Source organism: Pinus tabuliformis, chromosome 1_1, assembly GCF_031772625.1.
Source record: "Pinus tabuliformis cultivar Carrire ecotype Pingquan chromosome 1_1, CPIR1, whole genome shotgun sequence".
NCBI classification, from domain to species: domain Eukaryota; kingdom Viridiplantae; phylum Streptophyta; class Pinopsida; order Pinales; family Pinaceae; genus Pinus; species Pinus tabuliformis.
The window spans coordinates 741110892-741138609 of record NC_142297.1 but is presented as its reverse complement, the minus strand read 5'-3'; positions in this window follow the sequence as shown (position 1 = coordinate 741138609).

Genomic DNA, 27718 nt, shown 5'->3' with positions numbered 1-27718 from the left:
TTTTAAAAACTTGTAGTGCCAATGCGTATCATTAGTATAAAGGCCCTGATGTGTTAGTTATACAAAACGACCAATGCTATTAGTTTTCATGCAGCACCGGGTTGGAAATAATATTTTGTAGGACCAGGGAGTTAGATATATGAAAGCACTGGTGCGTTAAGAATTACAATGCACTGGGGTGTTAATCTCAAACAATACTGGTGATTGAAGTCATAAACACATCGGTGCTCTCGTTTTCTTAAAAGGCACGGAGCATGCAAAAATATGTCATCATGGTGCTTTTATATAACACAATGCACCAATGCTTTTTTATATTATAGACGCACTGATTTTTTGAATGAGATTTTCTCTTTTTTGGAAAGATCGACTTATGACAGTGCAATTATTGTAATTTTTTAAATATGTTTTTCATCGAAAATCGACATATATCTTATAATAGTATTCATATAAATTAAAATTTGATTAGTTCATTTGTATATGATGTTTGGATTAATTTGTTATATTATCAGATTTCCTATCTCTTCATTATAATATTTAATCATCCATATATTTAATGAGTGGTGTAACATTTCATAGTGACATTGGATAACACAATAGAATAAATTAAAATGTATTTCATTATATTTTAGTAAGAGGCTCTTTGTCATACAAAATGAGATTGCTATTGGTAACCCCTTGTCTTTCAATTAGGACACTATGTCCATTACATTAAACAAAATATATGATTTTCATAGACAATTATTTAAAAAAATACAACAGGTTGTATTGATATCCAAATCGATCATCATTTTTCGTTGGAATTGTTGGCACTTCTTGAGTTACTTCCATGACTTGGGTTATTTGGAGGAATGTTTTGTTGATTGCATCGATTGTTTTCATATTCTTCATCTTATTTCATCTGCAAACATAAAAATAAAGTGTAATGAGTGTATCTATATTGACAAGAATAATGAAAATGTAAATAAATAATATACATCAATGTAAATCAAATAGAAATGTACCAGAGAAAGAAGTGACTCATAAATTGTGCACATGGTTTCTAAACCAAGTCTCATGCCTTGTTGCAACAAGTATTCTGTTGGCATAGTTCCATACTTTGTTTCCTACATGTTTTAATTCCCATTATAAATCATAGTTTTAATATAAAGGATTTTTTTTTCTATTAATTATAAACTCATAGAAGTAAAATAACATAGATACTTACAAATTCCACAATTAATTTTTGATATGCCAACATATCCTCACAACCCTTATTTAACCCAATGTCAATCAATTCTCCTGATGACTCTTCTTTGTATATTAACACCTATTTCAAGACATTCAAGGATGGTTGTTGTAAATTAAACAACTTAAAATATAAAAAAATGAAACCTTAAGTTGTTATAAAAAAACATTAACAATTACTAACAAACTTTGAAATCAACTCTTTTCTTCCTTGTCGTCCTTTTTTATGTGCTAAATGAGTTCCATTATGTTTTCTTTTTTGCAAGAAAATACTTGAAAATTAATATTTAATGCTAAATTATTTTTTTATATGTACAAAGTCAATCATCATTACATACATTTGAAGCATGTTGTTGTTGAGATGGCTCCTCCTGTGATGCAATTATGTCCATTTCTTTGACCATCTCCTTATATATATATATTTTTATAATGATATATGAAAGAGTGAAAGCATGGAACTGGGTTATACTTTTCGACGAAAGAGGGTGTGTTTAGGTGGAAAAAATGATAACTCGATAGAGCCATTTAAGCGCTCAATCGAGCTGCTCGAGCGCTAAAAAAATAGCTTGATCGAGCTATTTGAATTTTGAAATCAAGCGCTTGATCGAGCTTCTTGAGTCCTAAAATCCACAATTTCAGCAACTCTTCTGCAAAATTTCCTGCAACACCATTTTGTATCCTAGTGGACTTAGGGCTAAATTTGTCCTTAGGTGGAAGAGTTTATCACATTGGATTCATGAAGGAATCCTCTATCCAATGGAATATGAGTTTGACATTTTCGAATTCATATGATATTTTTCATCTAATTTCTTTTAAACATAATGCTTAATTTTTTTGAATTGTTTTAAAGAGGTTGAATAAAAAATCAATATCCTAAAATATACAAAATGAAAAAATTTCAAAAAATACCACTATCTTCGTTTATGCGTCCTCTTAAAAAGGGTACTTTTGTTTTTTCAATTTATTTAAATAGTTGAAAAAAACCTTACTTTAACACGTGTCCGCAAATTGCAATTGAAATATTACTTTGCCAACTTCGAAAATATATATATATATATATATATGCATAAAAAATAATATTTTAATATGAAAAACTTAGCTCTCTCCGTGTAGATCATGCTCATATATATATATATATATATTAAAAATTACACATTTTAAACCAAGTTATGCTACGTGAACACACATATACCTCTTAATATGTGTGAAAAATTGCAAGGACAAGCATTTCATTTAATGGAAAATTGACATATTATACGACACTAAATATTTTTGCAAAAAATATCATTAGGACAACAACATAATTATCCACAATTTGTTTTTTTACTTTGAATTAAAATTCACAATGCTTATATGAATTTTGAGGGCTTCAATTCGATAAAAGAGGAAAAACTTGAAATTTCATCACCACATTTGGCCGAAAAGGATAACACATCTTCATGCTTTCACCCGAAAAATAAATAATATAAAATTGATATTAATAAATGAATGGTTTGTAGTAATATATACATATAGTTCTAGAAAATCATTTTATATAATTAGGAATATTACCTTTTAAATGATTATATTTTGTTGTTGTATGTTTTTTCTATTGTAAGTTCTATGTGTCTCATTGAGCATTGTTTTATGTAAAAAGTTTCTTATGTAACTGCTTTAAAAGTTGTGGACAGATTTAGAAAAAACCTGGCAGGTCGTTATTTATCCATGTAAGCCTGTAGAGGCAATATGAAAATATAAAACGAATGGAGAGTGAGTTGAATGGTTGGATAATGTATACCTGTGAGTTGGTTGTTGTAAATCTCCCTTGAATAATAAGAATGTTGATTATCGTTTCCCCTTGGATGTTTCCCTCATAAGGAGGGTTTTACCACGTAAAACGTTGTGTCAATATTTGTGTTTGATTATTCTGCTATCTTTTTTATTTATCATTATTTCCTTTAATTTAAATTTATTTGCAAGTTATGTTTTCGCTGCTCAACTCAACAAGTGGCATCAAAGCTTTTGGAAAAAGTTTGTGTTAATGACAAAGATGAAAAGTGCGAAGTTTGAAATTGAAAAGTTCAATGGGAGTAATAGCTTTGAGCTATGGAAGGTTAAGATGCGAGATATGCTCGTGCATCAAGGAGTGGCAAAAGCGTTGTTGGGCAAGGCAAAGAAACCCATGGGCATGGATAATGACAACTAGGAGGACATGGATGCAAGATCCCTCAGTACTATGCATTTGTGCTTGGCAGATGATGTTTTATTTAACATCGTTGGAGAGAAAATAATTGCAGGCTTATGGACCAAGTTCGAAAGTCTCTATATGACAAAGTCCCTGATAAACAAAATCTACATGAAGCAGCAATTAAATAGTTTGCAGATGAAGGAAGGTACAAAGATATCTGATCATTTGAATTATTACAATACTCTTTTATGTCAGTTGTTCTCTGCCCGAGTCTTGGGATCATTTTGTAACCTCTATCAGTTTTAGTTCTACCGAAACCATTGATTTTGATGTTGTTGTGGTAGCTTTTTTGTATGAGGAAACTCCATAGAAATCTAGCCTTGAAACCTAAACATCAAAAGCAATGGTGGTAAGATGTCGATCAAAAGAAAAATATCAAAATTCGAGAGACATGTCATGATCGAAGTTAAGAGGCAAGAAGAATAAGTTAAAGTGTTAGTATTGTAACAAATCAGGGCATCTTAAGAAGGATTGTTGGAAAAGAAAGGAACGAGTTGCTAAAAAGGACTCTACAAAGGAAGTTAATTCAGTTGAAACTAGTGCAGGTATTGTTGATGAGGTATTGTCCACTTCTACTTTTTCTCAACATCATCATAATTGGTTGCTAGATTCTGGTGCTTCCCATCATATGTGTGTTCATGGGAATTGGTTCTCGTCATACCAATCTATTGACGACTGTGTGGTTTTCATGGGTAATGATGTTACATGCAAAATTATTGGGATTGGTAGTGTTAGGATTAAAATCTATGATGGTATTGTTAGAATGTTAAGAGAGGTGAGGCATATTCTTGATCTTAGAAAGAACTTAATATCTTTGGGGGTGTTATATTCTACTGGTTATAAATGTATAGTTCAAGGTGGAGTTATGAAGGTGATGAAAGGCATCTTGGTAGTCATGAAGGCTAAAAGGTTTGGGAACCCTTATAAGATTGAAGGAAGGATAAAAACACATCATGCAATAGTAGCATTTGAAGGTGCAAGTGACTCTACTCATTTATGGCATCAACACTTGGGTCATATGAGCGAGAAAGGGTTGAAGGTATTGGTTGATCTAAGTTACTTCCAAGCTTGAAATCTCTGAATTTGAGTTTTTGTGAGCATTGCATTTATGGAAAACAATCTAGACAGAAATTTAAAACAGGAAAACATGTTAGTAAAGGCATCCTTGATTACATCCATTCATATCTTTGGGGACCATCTCCTAAACTCTCTTTTGGAGGATCTTCATATTTTGTAACATTTATAGATGATTACTCTAGAAAGGTGTGGATCTATTTACTGAAAAGAAAAGTTGATGTATTTGATGCTTTTAAGCAGTATAGAGCTTTGGTTGAAAAGATCACTAGCAGGTCAATTAAATGTTTTAGAACTGACAATGGAACTGAGTTTACTTCAAAGAAATTTGAAAATTATTGTAGGGAAGTTGGAATTGAAAGACATAAAACCACAGTTTATACTTCTCAACAAAATGGTGTTGTTGAACGCATGAACAAGGCTCTTCTAGAGAGAGAAAGGAGTATGCTCAGTAATGCCAAGTTGTAACAGGAATTGTGGGCAGAGGAAGTTCTTACAATGTGTTATTTGGTAAAACGGTCACCATCAATTGCAATTATCTGTAAGATTCTAGAAGAGGTATGGACAAGTCAACCTTATGATTATTCATATCTTAAAGTTTTTGGTTGTGATGCCTATGCTCTTATTCCAAAGAATCAATGTTCTATGTTGGATCCAAAATAAAAAAGACTAATATTTGTTAGATATGGTGATGGAGCAAAGGGATATAAATTGTGGGATCCTACTACCCACAAAATCATCATTAACAGAGATGTCATATTTGATGAATCATCACTCATAAAATCAGATATAGATGGTGAAATGAAACGGGAAAAAGTACCACAGATTCAACAAGTTCAATTGGAAACTCAATCATCTTCAAGGGAGGAGGATCATGAAGAAACTCCTACATAAGCAGATGAGGATACATAAATTTCTCAGGAAACTGAGGAAATACCGCAACAAATTGTACGAAGTTCTACACAGATAAGATCTTTTCCTAAAAGGTATGATGATTTTGCTACATTTGTTGCTTTAATTGCTAATGATGGAGAACCTAGTTATTATCAGGAAGCAATGGAAGTACTTGATAGCGATAAATGGAAAGTAGAAATGAAAGAGGAAATTGATTCCTTATAAAGAAATAAGACATGGGATTTGGTGGAACTTCCTAAGGGCAGGAAGGTTGTCGGTTGCAAGTGGGTTTACAAATTGAAGAAAGGAGCTGATGATATTGTTCAGAAGTACAAAGAAAGATGGGTTGCAAAAGGATATTGTCAAAAGGAAGGTATTGATTTTCATGAGATTTTTTCACCAGTTGTTAAGCTTGTTTCAATTAGAGTTGTGTTAGCATTAGTTGCATTACTTGATTTAGGGTTAGAGAAACTAGATGTTAAAACAACATTCTTACATGGAGATTTGGATTTGTATGCCCTGAAGCAATCTCCCAGGCAATGCTACAAGAATTTTGATTCCTTCATGATGAGCTACAATTTTACCAGAAGTGAGTATGATCATTGTGTTTACTTTCAAAAGTTGGAAATGGCATATTCATTATTGTGGTGTTATATGTTGATGATATGTTTGTAACAAGAAAAAGCATGGTTGAGCTCAACAGGTTAAAGGCTTAGTTGGCTAGGACTTTTGAAATGAAGGATCTTGGAGCAGTAAAACAAATCTTGGGCATGGAGATACACAGAGATAGGAAAAATTGTAAGTTGTGGTTATCACAAAAAAAGTATGTGGAGAAAATACTTTTGAGATTCGGTATGAATAATGGGAAACATGTTCAAATCCCTTTAGCTTCCCATTTCAAGCTTTCTTCAGGTTTGTGTCCTAGTAATGATGAAGAAAATGAGTATATGCCTTGTACCATAAGCTAATGTAGTAGGATGCTTAATGTATGCGATGGTTAGTACAAGGACAGATATTTCACATGTAATTGGTGTTGTCAGTGGATACATGGAAAATCGAGGTAAAGAACATTGGGCAATAGTGAAATGGTTGCTTCAGTATCTTAAAGGCACAAGTAATTATTGTATCACCTATAATGGTAGTAGTGATTCAGCCTGTGGTTATGTTGATTCAGATTTTGCAGGTGACTTGGACAAGAGGAGATCCGCTTTTGGACATGTTCTTACTCTTGCAGTTGGAGCTGTTAGTTAGATGTCAAAGATTCAAAATGTAGTTGCTTTATCCACTACTAAGGCATAATACATAGTTGTATCCAATGCTTTCAAAGAGGAAATTTGGTTAAAAGTTTTGCTCGGTGAGTTTGGAAGGATGCAGGACAAGGTGAAAGTTTTTTGTGATAGTCAAAGTGTTATTCATTTGGCAAGGAATCCAGTGTATCATGGTAAGAAAAAATATATACCTGTTAAATACCATTTTGTAAGACAGTATTGATGAAAGTAGAGTGGTGGCTCTGGAAAAATTCCATACAAAGAAAAATTGCGCAGAAAAGTTCAAAAAACTAGTCTTGACAGAGAAGCTAAAATGGTGCCTAGCTTCTCTTGGCTTGCAAGAAAGGTGACGAATAATTTGGGCATGATATATCAGGTAAATTGTTGTCAAGGTGGAGATTGTTAGAAGTTGTCAACTATTTCCATATTTCCTTGGGATAATAGCTAAGATTGGTTCCTTTGGTTTGATTTGTTTTTAATAATCTAAGTTTTTTGGAAAAAACATATAAAAGGAACTTTTTTTGTTTTATGTAAAAAGTTTATTATGTAACTGCTTTAAAAGTTGTGGACAGATTTAGAAAAAAACTGACATGTTTCTATTTATCCATGTAAGCCTATAGAGGCAATATGAAAACATAAAACAAATGGAGAGTGGATTGAATGGTTGGATAATGTATTTCTGTGAGTTGGTTGTTGTAAATCTCCATTGAATAATAAGAATATCAATTATCATTGCCCCATGGATGTTTCCCTCACAAGGAGGGTTTTACCTAGTAAAAGGTTGTGTCAATCTTTGTGTTTGATTATTCTGCTATCTTGTTTAATTGGCATTATTTCTTTGTGTTTGATTATTCTGCTATCTTGTTTAATTGGCATTATTTTTTGCAATTTCAATTTATTTGTAGGTTATGCTTTTGTTGTTCAACTCAACAAGTTTTATCATTACTATGCTCACTTTGTGCTTGATAAAATCCATGGTTAAGAGGTTAAGAAGGATCTATGCAACATGAGATTATTTCCTTTGGACTCCAACTCATCATAGAAATTAGGAACTATTATAATTCGAGTAGATGTGCCTAATAGATGATTTCCTGTAGCATCATATTCGTGTTTGCAAAGCCTTAGATCCAAGAAAAGAAAATAATGTTAATAGCAAGGTAATCAACATATTTGGTAGCAATCGGAGATGAAATGGCTCGGAATGTGGTGCTGAAGCCATACTATGTCTACACGCGCTTGAGTAAATGGAGCATTTTTCAGGCAACCCACGAAAACACGAGTTAATCTGGGAAAAACCATGATTAGTAGTTGATATTCTTGGTGCGAGACGAAATTCGAAAGGAAAATGGTAGGCAATTGGATTCAATTCAATTAATTGAAGATATGTGAAGATATTATTTAGGTATCACAAGAGGTAGGGATAAACTTTTAAGTGTGGAGGGTAGTAACAGGAAACATGTTTAAGCTGTGTGACACTCTCATACAACCCTTGACTGGTACAGTTGTAGCTTGAAATGAATAAGCTTTGAAGAGAATATATCAGAGAATTTCATACTTCGTGGAAAATAATGCATTTGTCTAACAAATTATCTAACCGAACATACTACAAAAAGGGGGTTAATCCAAAAATGAAAAGTCTTAAAACATAGAAATGCAAAAGATTAAAATAGTGGATAGTATGAGTATAATTGGCATAGGTTGAGTGGTGTATGTTAGAGAATTTTAAAATACAAATGTTAAAGCAATCGAGGCAAATATTAATTACTACGGAGTAAATTAATGATTGGTTTATTGTGTTTTCAATTTTTTTTATTATTATTTTTGTTTAATAAACAATTAACTAATTATATAAAAATGAATATATATATATATATATATATATTAAGGTGTGGTGATTTTTTTCACGATATTTTTTCTAGTTAATTTTATAAAAAATTTGGCAATGATTTAAAAAAAATTAAGTTCAAGTTATTTAATCTATAGAATTGGAGTGTCCAAGAGAATTTTTCAAAGTACTAAATCTATTTATACATTCAAAAATGTATTTTAAATAACAAAACAAAAATAATATTTTTAATTTTTTTTAAACATTGTTATTTTTTCCTCCTAATATTTTAATAATATTTGTTAATCCCCGAACTATATTATTTATTCTAAAATATATTATCTATAATATTCTAAAATCAGTTATATATTAATTAATAATTATGGTTATGGATATATTTAAAACCTAATAATAATAATAGTTTTTAGAATATTAAATATAATAATATATGGTTATAAAGGGTATATATATATATATATATATATATATATTATAAACATTAATAATTTTTTTTTTTTTATAAATTTAATTTCTTGAATTAAATTCTTTTTCTTTTTATGGTCAAATCTTAAAAAAATAAATAAAAAAAATTCTTTAGTCAAACTAGTTGTTACTCCCAAACTGCTAGTTCATTGATCTCTTCATCTATTTATTGCATCACCTAGATCTGGTTTCTCATCTTGTCCTGAAAGATGAACAGTACTCGCTTGTTCTGGTTTCTCATCTTGCCCTGAAAGATGAACAGTGTCGACAAGATTCTCTCTCATGTAATTTTTTCCTAAAAATGCTATTACAATTATTATGAATCACAAAAATCTAAATTCAAAAACAAAAAATCACATTAAACTATTTTACTAGATTTAAAAAACAAAAATCTGTTTCACTTATAAATTAAACTAATCCATAAAATAATACCACTTTGGTCGGTTTAAAAAGAAGGAAGGGAAACGAAACTGCAAGAACACATGAAATGCATAATGTCAAAAATATTTTTTCTAATTCAAACAAGTTTTCATCATTAATTTGAATCGTGTCACTTCCTAAAAAAGCTTTATGGCCAAATGCTTAACCTGTTATATCACATCATTCACCAAAAGATCTGTTGTACCAGAGAATATCATGTGATATCACCGCTAAATGTCCTTTAGTGCCCCTACCATATGGATAGAACTAATGGCTTGGGACCTCCTGTTTACTTGTTCGATGGAGAATTAATTTTAACATAAATAATCGGTGATCGAAGTCAATCCGTGAATTTGTCAGTCAAATGAACCTGCCAAATAATGCATATGTTATTCAAATGAACCTGTATTATTGGCAGTGGTCAATATCATTCGACTATACCTTTAAATATCATATGTGGACTGTATTATTGGCTTTGGACATCCTTTTACTTGGTCGATGGAAAACTGACTTTGATATAAACCTTAATTCGTGAATATGTTGCCAATGGTTGAAGTTGTTGCAAAAGCAGTAGTTTAAAGAATAATTTTTTTGGGGTCATTCGTGGAAAAATTATAATTTGAGGCATAGTTACCAAATTCAGCAGTATTGCCAAAAAAAATTAGAAAAATCCATGGTTCGCGAATTAATACGTAGATTCCAAGTTCGGCACCACGCATGGGATACAAGGTTCACAGACTAGTAAAATTATAATTTGAGGGATAGTTACCAAATTCAGCAGTATTGCTGAAAAAAAATAGAAAAATCCACAGTTCGCGAATTAATACGTAGATTCCAAGTTTGGCACGGCGCATGGGATTCTACTAGGGTTAAATTTGATGCTCATACAGGGGTTAAATTTGAAGGGTGACCCTACCCGTCAAGGAATTTTTTTATAACATTTTTATTTTTAAACTGCCCATCATATGAGTTTTAATATTTATTTGTACAAGTTTCATCTAATTTCAAATTGTACTCGTAATTGTTCAAATTTTCCATTCTTTGTTGTACCATTAGGCTCAAGTCTTATTGCTACACTTTGTTTTGAGACCTGTTGATCAAACTTTTCTGCAAATTTTCCAGATTGTTCAAATGTTCTGAGTTGTTTTTTTTTTAAGATGGAAATAGTGATAAAATAGATGGGAAATATATATATAAACAACAAAAAATAATATTATAAAGTGAAAAAATATATATTCATAATTACTTTCACATGAAAATAATGAATGTTAATATTGTTGCAACAAATTTGACAAAAATAATTCACTCACACATACCATGTTTTCCATTTAAGTCACTACCATGTTAATCCCATTAAAAGAACAATAGTTGTGAAATAATTTTCAAACCAAAAACATAATGTGCATGAACTATGTAAATGTTCAAAAAGTAGATTCAATATCATCATGTACACAAACTAAATTTTGGATAGTTTCACCAAAAGAGGTAATTGTCAAAACACCACTATTACAAACATAAAAATAAAAGCAAAAACTTTAAATATTTAAGATTCTTCTTTCTTTAGCATCTTTCCAGATGTCAAATACCCTATCCCATTCCACCATCGATGAATCAAGCCCTGTTAGAGACACCTGCATCAAGGCATACAATGCAACTAATGATAGCTTTGTTCTTCAGACATCCTTTATTATGTTTTGTCTTGAGAATCCTCTCTCACAAGCAACTGTACTTGCAAGAATAGTAAGTATCGCCTGCCATAATTTTGACATGTTAGGAAAATTTGTATGCAACCTTGTAACATAAAAATTCCTCCATGCATCTTTCATGGATGATCCCTCGCAATTAACATGAAGAGTGTCAACAAATGGATGCAACTCTTTCAAACAAGCCTCAAAATCAAATGTAGTTTTGTTTTCTTCACTTTGATAATAAGGATGTTGTAAGTGTTGAAAAATATTTTCGAGCCAACGCTTTGAATTTCGTTCTCTGCCATGAACATCCTCTAAATAATGGCAAGGGCTAAACAACCTCGCTGAGTTGAAAAATGCAAGTTCAGGGAATCTTCCGTTCAAATTCTCTACAAGAGCTTGAACATAATCTTTTGCAAGTTGTTTGCAACTTTCTATTAAACCTTCAATACACAGTTTCCATGATTTTTTTTGTATATCAACACAATCAACATATGCATGTGGAATTGCTACAAATCGTAATTCATGCTTGTGAACAAGCCCCTCCTTATCACAAATTTCTAGAAAGCCAAATTTAGAGGCATTTATAAATTTAGATAAATAACATGTGCCATCTGCAAATTTGTCGCTTCTTAAAAACCACCTTTTCAAAGTGTTTATCGTGACATCTATGGCTGCCCCTAAAGAGCTGACATCAATGTGCTCTTCTTGGAATTGCTTGTTCAACTTGTTTAATTCACACATTATATCTGCAAGCATATGTAAACAAAATTGTACTAAAAAGATTCTTGCCTTATCATATCATGAGTCTTTTCTTTCATTTTTCCACAATGTTAATATGGGGGGCATAAGTACAACAAGTATTTCAATGACTTGTCCCCTTGAAAGTCATCTAACTCCATGGATTTGAAGAGCTTGAAGAGTTTCAAGTTGCATAAGTTCTTGTAGAGCAATAAGTTGACTATTTCTTTTCGTAGAATTTTGCACCCAAGAATATACCTTATTTGCTAATTTCTCAACAAATAATAATTCAGGTATTTTTTTTGAAGCATCTGATGCGGCTAAGGCTTCACAATGAGCAATGCAATGAACACCTACAAGATTAGGTACATCTTTCTTCAAGAAAGTGATAAAACCATTTTCATTACCAACCATTGAAGAAGCGCCATCTGTGGAAACTCCTATCAATCTTTCTGTTGAAAGGCCCCTTGATTCCATTAAATGTTTGACTGCATCATAAGTTGTTTTCCCTCTTCCATCGCAAACATTTATGAGCTTTAAAAACTGTGAAATTGGAGGACCCAATCCTTTTGAGTTTAAAAACGTGGCATAAACCACAAGATGTTTTTCTAAACTACGGTCTGTACTTTCATCTAACATCAATGAAAAAAGGGCTATCTAGCATTTTGGAAATTTGTAGCTCTTCAAGATACTGAGATATAGCAAAAAGGAATTCTTTTGCAGCCATGTGATTTGTATATGATGTATAATCTTTGTTCTTTGGCATATTTGGCGTGTGTAAAGACATTGTAAACAAACAAAGAGATTCATATTTTGAGAGTGGTAGATCCTCTTGCACCATCCAATATACTAATTTCATAGTAGTGATGACTCTTTCTTTGTTCATATCATCAATGCATGCAATGTGTTTTGTAATAGACTTCGCCTTCTTCTCATTTCCACATATCCACTTTGCCTGTGAGAGTTTATGAATGCTTGAATTAGCATGAACAGTTATAGAATCATGCTGCAATGTAGAGCAACCAGTCCCAATTCCCCATGGCCCCATTGCCTTATGCATTTCATAACTATTTTTCCTTCATGCTTTGCCTCTCTCAACCACTTATACTTAGTTTTCCACTGATCACGAAACTCTCTTTTTACTTTCATTTTTCTTTTCTTTTGGGTGCTAGGTTCTCCGTGGTGAAATTCTTCATCACTTTCTTCATTATGCTCCAAGATATCATATTCTTCATTATGCCCCAAGACATCTAAATCTTCATTTAGATCAAAATCATGATCTTCTTTATCAGGCAATGAAGCTTGAGATGTATTAGACCATCCAAAGAATTTTTTGATAGAAAGTTGATTCCCTTTTTTTGAAGACATTTTTGATATATAATACCTATATAATAAAAATAAAGTATTTAGTATATATGAATTTCATTTCATCAACTAAAACCATATTAAAAGAATAATCTTGCAGTGATACAAGAAATTATATTAACCAGAAAATATACCTATTTATTCTTTATAATATTTAAAAAAATACCCGTTAATTCTTTATAATATTTAATATTTTCTCAAGAGTAGCTTTCACAGATGAGGACTGAAACTTCCACAATGGCCAGAATAAACTTGGACATTAAAACTCCGAAATTATAAGACAAATCAGCTACCTGAAAATGGGAAGAAATTGGAAATATCAGGAAAAATAAAAAATATCTCCAACACTTTTAACTTATTAGACTATTAGTAATGGGGCAAAGGTAAGTAGTCTATATATGTAGAAATATTCCAAAATTGGAATTGTCATGTTTATAGTTACGGTCACTCTGCTAGAAAGTTTCTGTAAAATTATATATGTCCTTTCATTCAAGTTTAGTAATATGATTTTCCTTCCATTTATATTGGTCAAGGAAATTTTCCTCTTCTCATGCCCTGGATAGATACGTCATTCTTTTGTATTAGGAGTGATGGTTGTGTAAATAGACTCCATAGGATTTGATTCATGACTGCTATTTCCAGATTTCCATCTACATACCTACTTGCCCAAACCTACTTCCTCAATATGAGTAGTTGACTTCGAAGTTTACAAATATTTCTTAAAAAATTCATGATTCTCTGGCCCCATCTGTAAAATACTCCATTTATGTCATACAACGTTCAACGGAAGCAGAGCTTCAAAGAAGTTCGCAAAAGGCAGGAGACCAGGTAATCTGCCAAAAGATAAAAAGCAGAAATGCAATGCTAGGAGACCATGTAATCTGTAAAAAGTTAAAAAAGCAGAAATACAGTGTCGGAAATAGAAAAATTTTTGGAAGAAAAGGGTAGAAGAAAACATTGTAAACATACAAGTATAAGGATGTGAGTAACTGAGATATACTCTGCTTACAAGATCCAGCAGGTGGAGATCAGTCCAAATATACATGTGAGAACAGTTTTAATGCAAAAAAAAACATAGGCTTTATAGGTTGAATTGCATGTGTATGGGTAAAGTTGAGAGCTTGATCAGGGGAACTCTTCTTTTTTCTACAAAAGGGTGCCCTGCCATTCTCTTTATATATATATTAGATATATTAATATTAAATATATTAAATATTTCCTGAGTGTTCCATATATTAAATATATTAATATATTAATGTATATTAATATTTCCTGAGTGTTCCATTTACTGTGAATGTGCTTTTTTTCTTTTCTTTTCCTGAGTGTTCTACAAGAATGCCCTGCCAATTCTACATCATGATCTCCTAGGGCCTTGTCCTATCCATTAGGCATCTTGCAGGCAATCAGCTAATGAGACTAGTGCGAGCCACTGGTAATACCACCGCTTGTTACATTGTTAGAACTGTACATTTTCATTACAAAATCATTTTGTTCTGATATGTTGATTTGTCACTGTCAGATATAAACACTCCATGGGACCTTCCCAGAACTCAAGAAAAAAATCAAAAATCTCGAGAAACTGGAAGCTTCCCTGAGCTCGAAATAGTTTTGTATTGTATCAGCACTATGCGAGGAAGAAACGACATGGATAATATTATAATGTTGTCAGTCAACCATACATCCGTGATGATCCTTCATAGCTAAATAATTAATGGGAAGATGTATCTCTCGCTCTGTTGATGGACTTCAATGAATATCTATGATTGGTGTTGTTACAATCCAATTTTCTCACTCGTTTGTATCGCCCAAGGGAAGTGCACATTATGTGCACAACTACTACAAATCACATCACTAGGGTGTGTTTAATTTTTTAGTTTATAAATCAAATCTTTCATAAGTAGTTTCTTTATTTTAAAATTGTTATAATGGGAAAAAGTCAATATGTTGTAAGAATCCATCCTGTGGTTATGACTCCCAATGGGGAGAGTTTCAAAGTCTCAGTTTCATGAGCTCCTTGCTTGTCTCATAGTTGATATGCTGCATCTGCGTTCATCAGTTCTTCCTAGCTTAAAGGAAGAAAGGAATGAAGGCTACATACCTTGCTCAGTTTAGTAGAATGATTCCCTGAGAGTCTAAGTCTGCCCAAACAGGTACATTGGGGACCAGGCTACAAGACTAATGTCCCAGCTTAGCTCTCCTTCACAGAGCTCTTCTCACATACTGATGAGGATACGCGGTAGACAAAAGAATTGCTTTGTTCCCAAACCCAAGTTGGATCTCTGAGCATCAGATTCCTGTGACCTCCTTTTACATATTCCTTACAGATATTCTCAATGTGGCACACACAATGTGAAGTCGAGGAGAATAAGCGCGTGTGCTGAGTGTGGGTATATACATATATTTATGTACTTTATAATTTCATAATGTGTATATGTCGAGCAGTTGGAACATTAAGGGCACTGTTGGCTGTTCGCTGTGTGGCTGACAAAGCTAGTCACCGAGGGCAAGTTATACTGACAGACAACACTAACCAAGCTGTTCCCACGAAACCGATTATGACTATTGAACATCAAAGTGATGGAGTTATATATAAATTTGTCTAACAAAGCACCTTCGGTTGGTCGTTTAAAAAAGCATGGAGTTTGAAATGTCTCAACACTCTGCTTTTCCGAAATAAACTTTGGGATACAAATTTTTGGATGATGTGTCTTGGACCTAAGCTTTTTAGGGAGGTCTGTCGGTTGATGCGATCTCGTCATATCTTGGTTTAGTTTGTTAACAGTTTGACCGTTTTTAACTCTTGATGTTCCTCATGGGTAGACTAAGTGACAGTTTGGTGTTGAGATTTTGTGTTATATAATATTTTGCGTAATATGTGTGATTTTTATTTATTGTAAGTCTCCCATATATTATGGCTATGTGTCCCTGCCATGTGGAAAATTCCATGAACAATAAGGTTTTACACAAGACAATTGCTGCTCAAATAAAGACTCCAGCTGGCTATATATCAAAGCCACGTGTGTAATGTATTGGACTAGCAATTTTTTGTATATGAATGAAACTAAAAGCAATTTCTCTTTTTTGCGTTGTGTAAAACTCCCTGTCGAATTTGTGAAGTGATATTGAACAGAGATTTCTTCTTGTTGTAACAGTTCGCCTCTGTATTTTGTTTCCTGTGTCTGCACTAATTCATTGCAGGAGGAGTTGGAAGTAGTGCGGATCAGACTCTAAAAGTTGAATATGGAGAAGGAGAAGACTGACAAGTTGCTAGAGGAACGCGATGCCTTGCTTAGGGAGAAGGAGGCTGAGTTGCAGCTCAAAGTGAAGGCTCAAGAGAAGCTTCAGTTGGAGCTCAAGAAGCTCCAGAAATTGAAGGGATTCAACCCTGTTATGGTAATAGTTTTTTCTTACTTTTCTCGCCAACCCTTCGCCTAGGTTTTTGCTATAGAGCTCAAGAAGCTCCAGAAATTGAAGGGATTCAACCCTCCAACCCTTGATCTAGGTTTTTGCTACAGAGCTTTAGGTCCATGCTGAATATTTTTCTCTTTATCTAACCCTGAGGGGGTGTAGGTGGATTTGCAAAATGTGGTTTGCCGGCTATGTTATGAGATTGAAATTCTTGAAGGGTGGGGTGGGTGAGTGGTTGTCCAAGCAAGAGGGTTATCTCATATTATGAATCTTGGTGTTGCTTAGGGCCAGGGTCTAAAGAATTACCTTTACTCTTCACCCTTTTACTATATCATCTATTTCGTAAAAGAAGGTGTACCCTGGAAGCCTGAGTGCTACAGGCTTGTTTCCTGCTGTTAACACCTTCCTCTGTCCTCAATTTATTTCGGGCATCCCTCATTGCTTTTCCCGGCGAAAAAAGTTATGGAAGAGGCTGAAATTTTCTCTCAAAAGTATTTAAATGATGCCCTACAAAAGATTGTGTCCTCTAGTCTTTCAAAAGAGGTGAGACAGTAATACGAATTTCACATCCGCTAATAAACATCATATATCATTATTGGTTGGCATCTGTGTTTTATAGTTTCAATTTTATCGATGGCAGATAGAGTATGTTCTAGAGTATGGTTGGCACACAAATCTGCCGAGACTGGAAGCAAGAATGTACATGGAAGTATTTCCACAAGACACTATATATGAGTAGGTTCATTATTTCATTATGTAACATCCAATTTTACTTCCATATCCTAAAGATTTGGTAATATTACTTAAACGTTTAGTTGAATGCAAAAATGCTCCTCTCATAGATAAAGCATATATGTTGAGATAAATCCTACCCTCTATCAAGAAATGTGTCTTTTAATTGATGCATGCTGCCATTTTTAAATCAATCATGTTATCATATGGATTTTACTTGATTATGGGCCGGAATAGTTACAATACATAGCCAAGTATACACAACAACATCTGAATGTATGTTTAATGAATATACTTCAGTCTTCCTGATGATCCTACCATTATACACAAAGATTCACATTGTAGGTTTATTAGCCAGGCTGAAGTGTGTATATATATAAATAAATTGGGTATAGCTGATTATGGTTTGGGATCTAACCTGATAGCTTTTTGCACAATGGGATCATCAGGGGGATTGAAGAAGGCATTTATCCGGTGTCGTCCTCCTGCTACTCTGACTGAAACCCCTGATTGTGGATATGGTGGTTTTGATATCCCTCTCAAATGCCTATTTGACCCATTTACACCAATTCTCTGCACAAAAGAAAGGGAAAAATCGAATCTTTGTAAAGAATGACAGAAAATGATACAGTTAAAAAGTTGCAGAGGAAGTTCCACCAATCAAAGAGAAAAATTCAATTTATTAAAAATTAAAAAACAAAACACTACTGCCTCAGAGAGATATCCAGCTCACTTACTGGTTACTTGGTCGGCTGAGTTCTGGTTTTGTAGCATTCGAAGTTCCAGCAGAGTTTTTCTTATGCCCTGCTCCTGAGTCCTCACCAAAGTCACCACATTCAACAATGAATAACTTACAGATTGTTGTGGATTGGAATTTGACATGAATTGGAACTTGGAAGTTACAACTTGCAAACGAATCACCATAAATTAGTAACCTAACTCGGCAGTGGGTAGCTGGGAATTAATTACCAATAATACCATACCATTTACCTATTGAAAATTAGAAACTGATATTTATGACTTAGAAATTGATACGGGTGGATTATTAAATTAGATGTTAAAAATGTTAATAAATCACAATTCACAATGATTCACTCTCCGCGCAAGGTTAAATATATATATATATATATATATATTTATAATTTTTTTTTTTAACTTTAAATTTTTAAATATGCCCGTCATATTGACGTTCTTAAAATTATTGGCAAGTTACATATGACGTGGAGATTTGAAACTAGAAAGTATTTTACGTGTAAAAAAGCTAAATACGAGTATACGGGCGTCAAATTTAACCCCTGCGCCCGTATGCCCTTTTTTTGTTTTTTTACACGTGAAATACTACGACTTTCCAAATCTACACTTCATCGCTAACTGGCCAATAATATGCCTTTTTTGTATTTTTACACGTGAAATACTACGACTTTCCAAATCTACACTTCATCACTGACTAGCCAATAATTTTGAAAAAGTCAAATTGACGGGCATATTGAAAATTGACCAGTTTTTTTTATTTTTATATTTATATATATATACACCGCATACTTTGCTGTCTATGGAAATGTAACCAGCCATGATGAAAAGGTTACATAGTTAACACTGCAGGACGACGCAATAAATTTCAATTTTAAGTGTGAATGTCATCTCCACTTTCTATGCAGCATGAATTAATTGAGCTGTCTATGGAAATGTAACCAGCCATGATGAAAAAGTTACTTAGTTAACGCCGCAGGACAACGCAATAAATTTCAATTTTAAATGTGAATTTCATCTCCACTTTCTATGCAGCCTGAATTAATTGGGCTGTCTATGGAAATGTAACCAGCCATGATGAAAAAGTTACATAGTTAAAGTTGCAGGATGACGCAATAAATTTCAACTTTAAGTGTGAATGTCATCTCCACTTTCTATGTAGTGTGAATTAATTGGGTTGGTGAGTTGTGACCTCCGAGCTAGTAGTTACTAACGGGTTGGTGAGTTGTGACCTCCGAGCTAGTAGTTACTAACGGGTTGGTGAGTTGTGACCTCCGAGCTAGTAGTTACTAACGGGTTGGTGAGTTGTGACCTCCGAGCTAGTAGTTACTAACGGGTTGGTGAGTTGTGACCTCCGAGCTAGTAGTTACTAACCTAAGGTTGCGAATACCTATTTCGATTTACCAAGTATATGTTTATATTTTTATAAAACAAATAATTTATTTTTTTTAAATTCGGTGAATTGAATATTCTTTTATTCCGTTAGATTTTTTAAACCAAAGCTAGTCTATTTTATTTTTTATCACACTGGAGTGCTTTGAACTTGCTCTATTTTTAATTAATACTGAATTATTTGAATGTGAACATAAACAAAATCTTCGAACTTGCTCTATTCTGAATTAATACTAAATCATTTGAATATTAACCTATTGTCTTTCTATTTTAAATTAATATTGAATTGTTTGAACATCAGCACACAGTTGACATAGTATAAAAGAAAATTAAAGTGTGATTTTGAATGAATTATATATATATATATATATATATATATATATATATATATATATATATATATATATATTCATGGATTATATGTCCATAATGTGTTATGGATGTATATTTTCTTTTACTCTCATATCGATTTTTAAAAGTAAACCACTTAGAATTTCACTTCTTAAAATTTGAAGTTAGGTTAAGTGAGATAGCCACTAGCCGTCTACATTTTTAGTGTTGTATGTGGTTAAGATTTCTTATATATCATATGTTTTAAGGAGGTTGGAAGTTTTAATGATGGTATTAGTTTTGTTACTAGCAATTGCCCCAAAAGGTGCAAAGAGAGGCCGATAGAAATGTTAAATTGAAAGAATTGTATTTTGGTTCAAAATAATAAATATTATAAGGTGACGTAAAATCTGTGCACAGATGTCAAGAAGGACTATACCCAAAGGTCGAGTAGGAAACCATGCCAGATGTCTCAACGAGAATGAAAGTGTTGACGACAGTGGCTTGCCTATAATGCGTCTAGGCTCTCCCATTGATTTGTGAACATTCCATCTTACTTGCAATAGTGCACTGTATCACTCTTATACTTGTCATTTGAATTACTTGCTCATTGACCCTTGATATTGTTTTATCTTTTTGAGCTCAAGTAAGATATGAAGGTCCGGAACCTTCCTCGACCAGAAGGAACGAATCACAAAACTGAAGGGAAAAAAAACCTACCGATGATATGTTGCGAGAATCCATGCAAATTATGAGAATAGTTTGATGTTCATTGAAATTTATTTACATCACAAAGGGTATTAGGCAAAATTTGAATACATAGTTTAATTATTATATATATAAAAGCCCTGAACATAATTTCAGGAAATAGCATACAGAATCCATCCCTAGACAATAAACTACAGAAACTTTAAACAACATAGTACCACGAAATTAACTTATTGCTTGCACCTGCATATGAGCTTGTACGCACACGCAAAAACACCTATTTGAATTCCTTTGTATTCGCCTTAATGTGATCGGCTGTTGTGGGCAAATCCTCGTCCAGAAATATATCCCAATTCCCATCCCATATGATGAAAAACTCAGTATCCGTGAAATACTGCACCCTGTGCACATCAGGCACAAGAGTATAGAGATATCCCCGGGGCCCAAATCGAAGCACTGATTCTTAGTGAAACATTCTTGTGTTCCTCCACATGTATCTGCTTGAAACATTCCAATGCTTCGCCATGAAACCCATTATGCACAAGTCCAGCAATCATAGTTGTCCATGTGACCACATCTCGATGGCGCATTTCCTCAAACACTTGGTTTGCATCCTCCACAGAACGACACCTGAAATACATATCCACAAGCACACCTCCCACAAAGACATCAAGCTCATAACCGGTCTTGATAACCTGCCCATGAATCTCCATCCCTTGTTGCAGGTCCATTAAGCTTCCGCATGCCTTCAGCATGATTGAGAATGTAAAATTATCGAGCTTCGTGCCAGATAACTTTATCTAATTATAAATCTCCATAGCCTCGGTTTCACAGAACGAATTCTTGACATAAGCTCTGAGCAAAGCATTCCACATAAACATAGTCTGCTCAGAGGCTTCATCGAATGCCGCCCGCGCATCGACAATGCTTCCACAGGCAGAATAAAGATAAACAAGCTTGGCAGCCAAGTAGGGATTCTGATGAGCCCCTGTGATTCTCATGTGGGTGTGGACCTGCTTGCCTTCTTCCAATAATTTCTGGATAGTGCAGCAATCCAGGAGTATATGGTAGATTTGGGTATCCACAGGGATTTCTCTACTAAAGTCCATCGAGTGCAGAATGCGAAGAGCTTCATCAGCCAGCCTTTCTCTGCACAAAAGAACAGTGCTTGCCAAAAGCCAGGGAAGAAGAACAACAACAACAACTGGTAGGGAAAAAGCAGTAAAAATATCTTCAATAGTGACATAAAAGAATGGGAAAAAGTAGTAAGGCAACTCAACTAATATTTGGAAAAAGCAGTAAGGCAACTCAACTGATATTTGGAAAAAGCAGTCACACTTCAAATCAATGGTTAAAAGTGTGTCACCTGATCCAACGGAGCAGAGTAAAACTTCAAAGCAGTTAAAAGTGTTGACGATTGTTGATCCATACCCTTAAAAACTGATATCCATTGCCATGCATTGATGACATAATAGATAAACTTCAAGGAGCTAAGCATTTTGGTAAGATTAATTCAAATTCACTTGTAAATAACGTGATTAGGGAAATTAGTTGTACAACAAATAACCAGTAATATAAAAGGAGATCCGCCTCATTGTATGCAATGGCCCCATTTGATATAAAGATCATATTTTACATCTCCCATGCATTGTGTATTTGGTCTTTCATATTGACAAACAATACCAAGAAGAAAGAGAAGAACCAAAGATCATCCTTAGTCGGTTAAAAACAAATATTGGTATGTTAACAAAAATGATACCCATCTAAGGACAAAGAAAGAGGAATGCTCAGTAAATTTCAAGAAAGAAGGAAATTCTCATCAAGAGGATACTAAGGGTAAACAGCCTGAAACCTTCTGAATTTGAGGACTTCCTCGTTATCTTCCACCATGCTTTAAGGTGAGACAGCTATATGCAATCTTTGAAGCAGCAAAGGAGACCCTCGATAGTATCATGGGAGACATTCAAAATGCTGTTGAAGGATCGGTTCTATTATATTGGATATCAAAAAGATCCATTTAATTGTGATATTTTGTTAGGGTCCCACCCTAACCCCCTTATTTATGTAATGGGATCGAGTCATAGTCAAGAGTCAATAAAGCCCATATTAATAATTGTAAGTGGTTAACCCGTAATTAATGATGGGACCACAGTTAGTTGCAAATGAGTCGTAGTATTAGATAGATGGTCTTAATAAAACCCATGGTATTGATCCTTGGTATTGCATGTATGAGTCATATATAAAGGATAGAGACTCCCTGCGAGGAGCATTGTGTCTTATTTTTGTATCGAGCTCTGCTCTATTGGAGGTTGCCCCCTCGAAGAGGCCAGTGAACATTGCTTTCTGAATAATAAAATATTTGTTGTTGTCTCTCACTATTCTATGTTCTAGGTATCTTTCTTCGCATATTCTGTATTTGGGTATCTTTTTGCAGGTTAAGAGCATAACAAGTGGTATCAGAGCACTTTCCAGGGCCAGTGGGATCTCCATTTCTTAGCAATTTTTTTTTGGCTAGAGACGTGTTCCGGCGTCTTTAAACCACGGGATCTATCGTTGAGCACATAAACCTGCGGATTTGGGGAGGCATGCACGCAGGAAATACAAGAGGCGGTCATGCTTGTTGGACTCCCTTGTAACCCCTGTGGGTACCCCTTCGAGTAGTAGCGCATTAGACAGAACCGCGTACGGACGTCTTCCAAGTACCTTCTGGGTATATCGGAAGCCCCTTAGCTCCTCTGCAACCTCGCCATATATAAACCATCGGCCGTCTTTCTGCTACAGTACACCGAGAACAGCACTCGGAGAGATTACTCACCCGTACGATAAGGTAGTCGGGTTGTACGGCTAAGGGTATGGTTGATCCTCCTTAGTTAGAGCCCTGAAACATTGGGCCGAGTACTACTATCATACCCTTATGTATATTACGATTTCTAGCACCTGAAACTCCTCGAGACCATAGTTCCCTTTTCTATCTGGGGATCACGCATCATCTCTGCCAGATCAGCGCACAAAGAGGTGCAGCAGCAGCAGCAGACATCAGTGCCGCAGTTTCGAGTTAGCAGATCAGCCATTCCGATCTATTAGATCCATCAGATCCACAGCAGCAGTCTGTTCCACTGCCCAGAGCTATCCGATCCGCCATTCAGATCTCTCAGATCCACCATATCTGAGTAGTGGTGTGGGGTTCCTATACCAGGGTATAATTTTCGCAGGACTTTTGGCCGCATTGACATTTTGAGGATTTGGCGACTGCAATATTCATAAGGAAGGAGTAAAACTCCATTAGGAGTAAAAAAAGTCTGAGATCTCCCGGGGTGCTTATTGGTGATCTAGCCCATCAGAATCAGGACGACGAGCTGAGCACGGTGGTACCATTCAATTCTTAGTGATTTTTTTTTTTTAGGCGGTCCCAATTTTCAAGAACATCAGGTCGGTGCATGGTAGAAACTAGAGCTCAAGCTATGGCCAATGAAAGGATGGACAAACTTGAAGAATCCTTGCAATCCATCCACATTTAGCTTGACCGACTAAATAGCATGATCCCGAGCATAATCCCGACGGGCAAGGAGGAAGCTCATGAGGAGGCGTATATTGGCAATGGACACAGTGAGGGTGAGTCTAGCCACCTCGGGGGCCCCCACCAACAATCCCATCCGCGACCTCCCAAGTTGGATATGCATAAATTTGATGGTTCTCACCCGGCAGCATGGATAGCACAAATGGAGCAGTATTTCAATCTGAATAACATCTTAGATAATGAGACTGAGCTTATGGTGGGGAGCATGTACTTGGACAATGAAAGGTGGCAATGGTGGGAATGGCATCAATGTTGCAATGGACCTTTTAGGACTTGGAACTCCTTCAAAAAAGCTCTTACAGAATGCTTTGACCAGGAATCTTATTTTTTGGGTCGTCTTACTAAGCTCCGAAAGACTGGCACAGTGGATGAATATATTACAGCCTTTGAAGCCTTAGCCTTCCGCACTAGGGGTCTCTCAGATGTGTTCTACACGGAATGTTTTATCAGTGGTCTTAAAGAAGCCATAAAAGCCCACGTCTTACTGCACCACCCTCCCACATGGACGGAGGCTTGTAAGGTAGCTCGTAACGTGGAACATGAGTTAGCAGCTAAGGACAATCGCCCAAATTTCACTGCTAAGGGTCGCCCCCCACAGGATCACAGCACGACTCAAACACTTAAGGTTCAAAAGGTGTCACCTGCAGAAATGGCCGAAAGAAGAAAGCAAGGATTATGTTACTACTGTGATGAAAAATACTCCCCCGGTCATAAATGCAAGGAGCCCAAATTTTTTCAAATTGATGCCACTGATTACAGCTCATCGGAGGAAGATCCACCACTGGAGGAACATGAGGCGGTGGAAGAGGACAACCAAAAGGACAATGTCCCTGACGAACCAGTTATTTCGCTGCATGCTTTGGCAGGGATTTCTTCACCTCAAACTCTCAAAATCAGAGGTTTTATTAAACATCGCCCAATAGTAGTCTTGATTGATAGTGGAAGTACACATAATTTCATCCATCAAAAAGTCGCAGAAGCAGTGCATTGTTTTGTACGAGCAGTTTCTAACTTCCAAGTCCAAATTGCGGATGGGGGCACAATGAAATGTGAAGGCCGCTGTGAAAATGTCAAACTTCAAATGGGGGATTATCAGTTGAAGACCCACATGTTTTCCATACACATGGGAGGGTGCGACATTGTCCTCGGTGCTGAATGGCTTCGCACTCTTGGGCCAATCACAATGGATTTCTAGGAGTTATATATGAGTTTTAAGCAGAACAACTCCACACATACCCTCCGTGGACTCCAAGCGGGAGCTCCCTCTATCATCAGCTTGAATAGGATGGAAAAATTGCTAAAAAAGGGCCATCATGGAGTTATAGCTCAATTGAATGCCATCCAGGCAGTCGAAACCAAGTCTCTGCCGATTCATCCTAAGATGCAATAGATTTTAAATAACCATTTGCCGGTCTTTGACAAGCCTCATGAGATTCCACCCTCGAGAGGGGAACATGATCATAGAAACACCTTGGTTCCAGGGGCCCAACCCCAAAATGTGGGCCCATACAGATATCCGTTCACCCAAAAGAATGAAATAGAAAAAATAATCAAGGAACTTTTGGAAGCAGGTGTCATTCGTCGCAGCATTAGTCCTTATTCATCACTGGTGGTCATGGTGCTCAAGAAAGATGGGGAGTGGCGGATGTGTCCAGACTTTAGGGCCCTCAATAAGTTGACGATCAAAGATAAATTTCCCATCTCGGTGGTTGACGATTTGCTGGATGAACTCAATGGGGCTCAATTCTTCACTAAGCTGGATCTTCACTCAGGCTACCACCAAATTCGCATGAAGGAAGTCGACATTCCAAAGACTGCTTTCAGAACTCATGAAGGCCATTATAAGTTCCTGGTCATGCCATTCGGTCTTTGTAATGCCCCCTCTACTTTTCAGAGCCTTATGAACCACATTCTCAAACCATATCTCAGGAAATTTGTCCTTGTATTCTTCGATGACATCCTCATCTATAGTTTCACTTGGGCCGCACATCTTCAGCATGTAGATCTACTCTTGCAACTGCTCCACAAGCATAAATTGTTTGTCAAGATGTCCAAGTGTTCGTTTGGCATGGAAGAAGTTGAGTATTTGGGCCACATTATGGGGCGTGAAGGTGTCAAGGTGGACCCCAAAAAGATCCAGGCAATGCAGGATTGGCCTCAACCTAAGACCTTAAAGAGGTTGAGAGGATTTTTGGGTCTCACAGGCTATTATCGTAAATTTTTTCGCAACTATGGTCGCATAGCGAAGCCCCTCACTCAACTCCTAAAGAAAAATTCATTCTTCTGGAATGAGGACGCACAACAGGCATTTACAGCTCTAAAAAATGCCATGTGTTCCACTCCAATCTTAGCACTACCTGACTTCACCAAATATTTTGTCATTGAATGTGATGCTTTGGGTACAGGTATTGCGGCAGTCTTAATGAAGGAAGGGCAACCTTTGGCCTTCACAAGCCAACAACTAAGTGGGAAGAATCTAGGCCAATCTACCTACGAGAAGGAAATCATGGCCATCTTACCTGCAGTAGATACCTGGCGACCTTACTTATTGGGGCGACGTTTCCAGATCCGCATAGACCATCACAGTCTTAAATATTTTTTGGAGCAACACCTATCCTCCCCATAACAAAATAATTGGCTCGCCAAAATGCTGGGATATGATTATGAGATCATTTACAAGAAAGGGCAAGACAATAGCGTAGCAGATGCATTATCTCGCCAATTTGAGGAGGAAAGTACTCTGCTAGCAATTTCCCTCCCCTTTCCAGAATGGATTGAAGAGGCTCGCAGGGAATGGTTTTCACATCCCGGGCTCTCCCAACTCATTTCTCAATTGCAGGTAGATCCAAATTCCACTAAGGGCTACTCGTGGCAGGATGAGATTCTTCGCTACAGGGACAAAGTTGTAATATCACCAACATCCACCCTCAAAAGTCGCATTTTGGCAGAATTGCACTCATCCCCCATTGCAGGACATTCAGGCTTTCAGAAGATGTATGCTCGCACCAAAAGATCATTTTTTTGGACAGGCATGAAAAAGGACATCCTTACTTTCGTAGTAGAATGCGATGTCTGTTAACGCCACAAAGGGGAGACCGTCAACACACCAGGCACATTACAACCATTGCCCATCCCGACATCAATTTGGATGGAGGTTTCTATGGATTTCATTACAGGTCTTCCAAAGTCAGGAAACAAGTCAGTCATCATGGTGGTTGTGGACAGACTTTTGAAGTATGCTCATTTCTGCACCCTACCCCACCCGTTTACACCGACTTTGGTCGCTCAATCTTTCATGGATCAGATCTTCAAATTGCATGGCATGCCCACTTATATTGTGTCGGATCGTGACCTGATCTTCACTAGTAATTTTTGGCAGGAACTCTTCAAGCTACAAGGCACTCAACTAAAACTCAGTACTTCCTATCATCCGCAAACAGATGGTCAAACTGAAGCCGTCAACAAATGTCTGGAAACCTACCTTAGGTGTTTCACTTAAGAAAAGCAACATCTTTGGGTACAGTGGTTACCTCGGCCTGAATGGTGGTATAACACCAACTATCGTGCCACCACCAAAATGACTCCCTATGAAGCAGTATATGGTCAACTCCC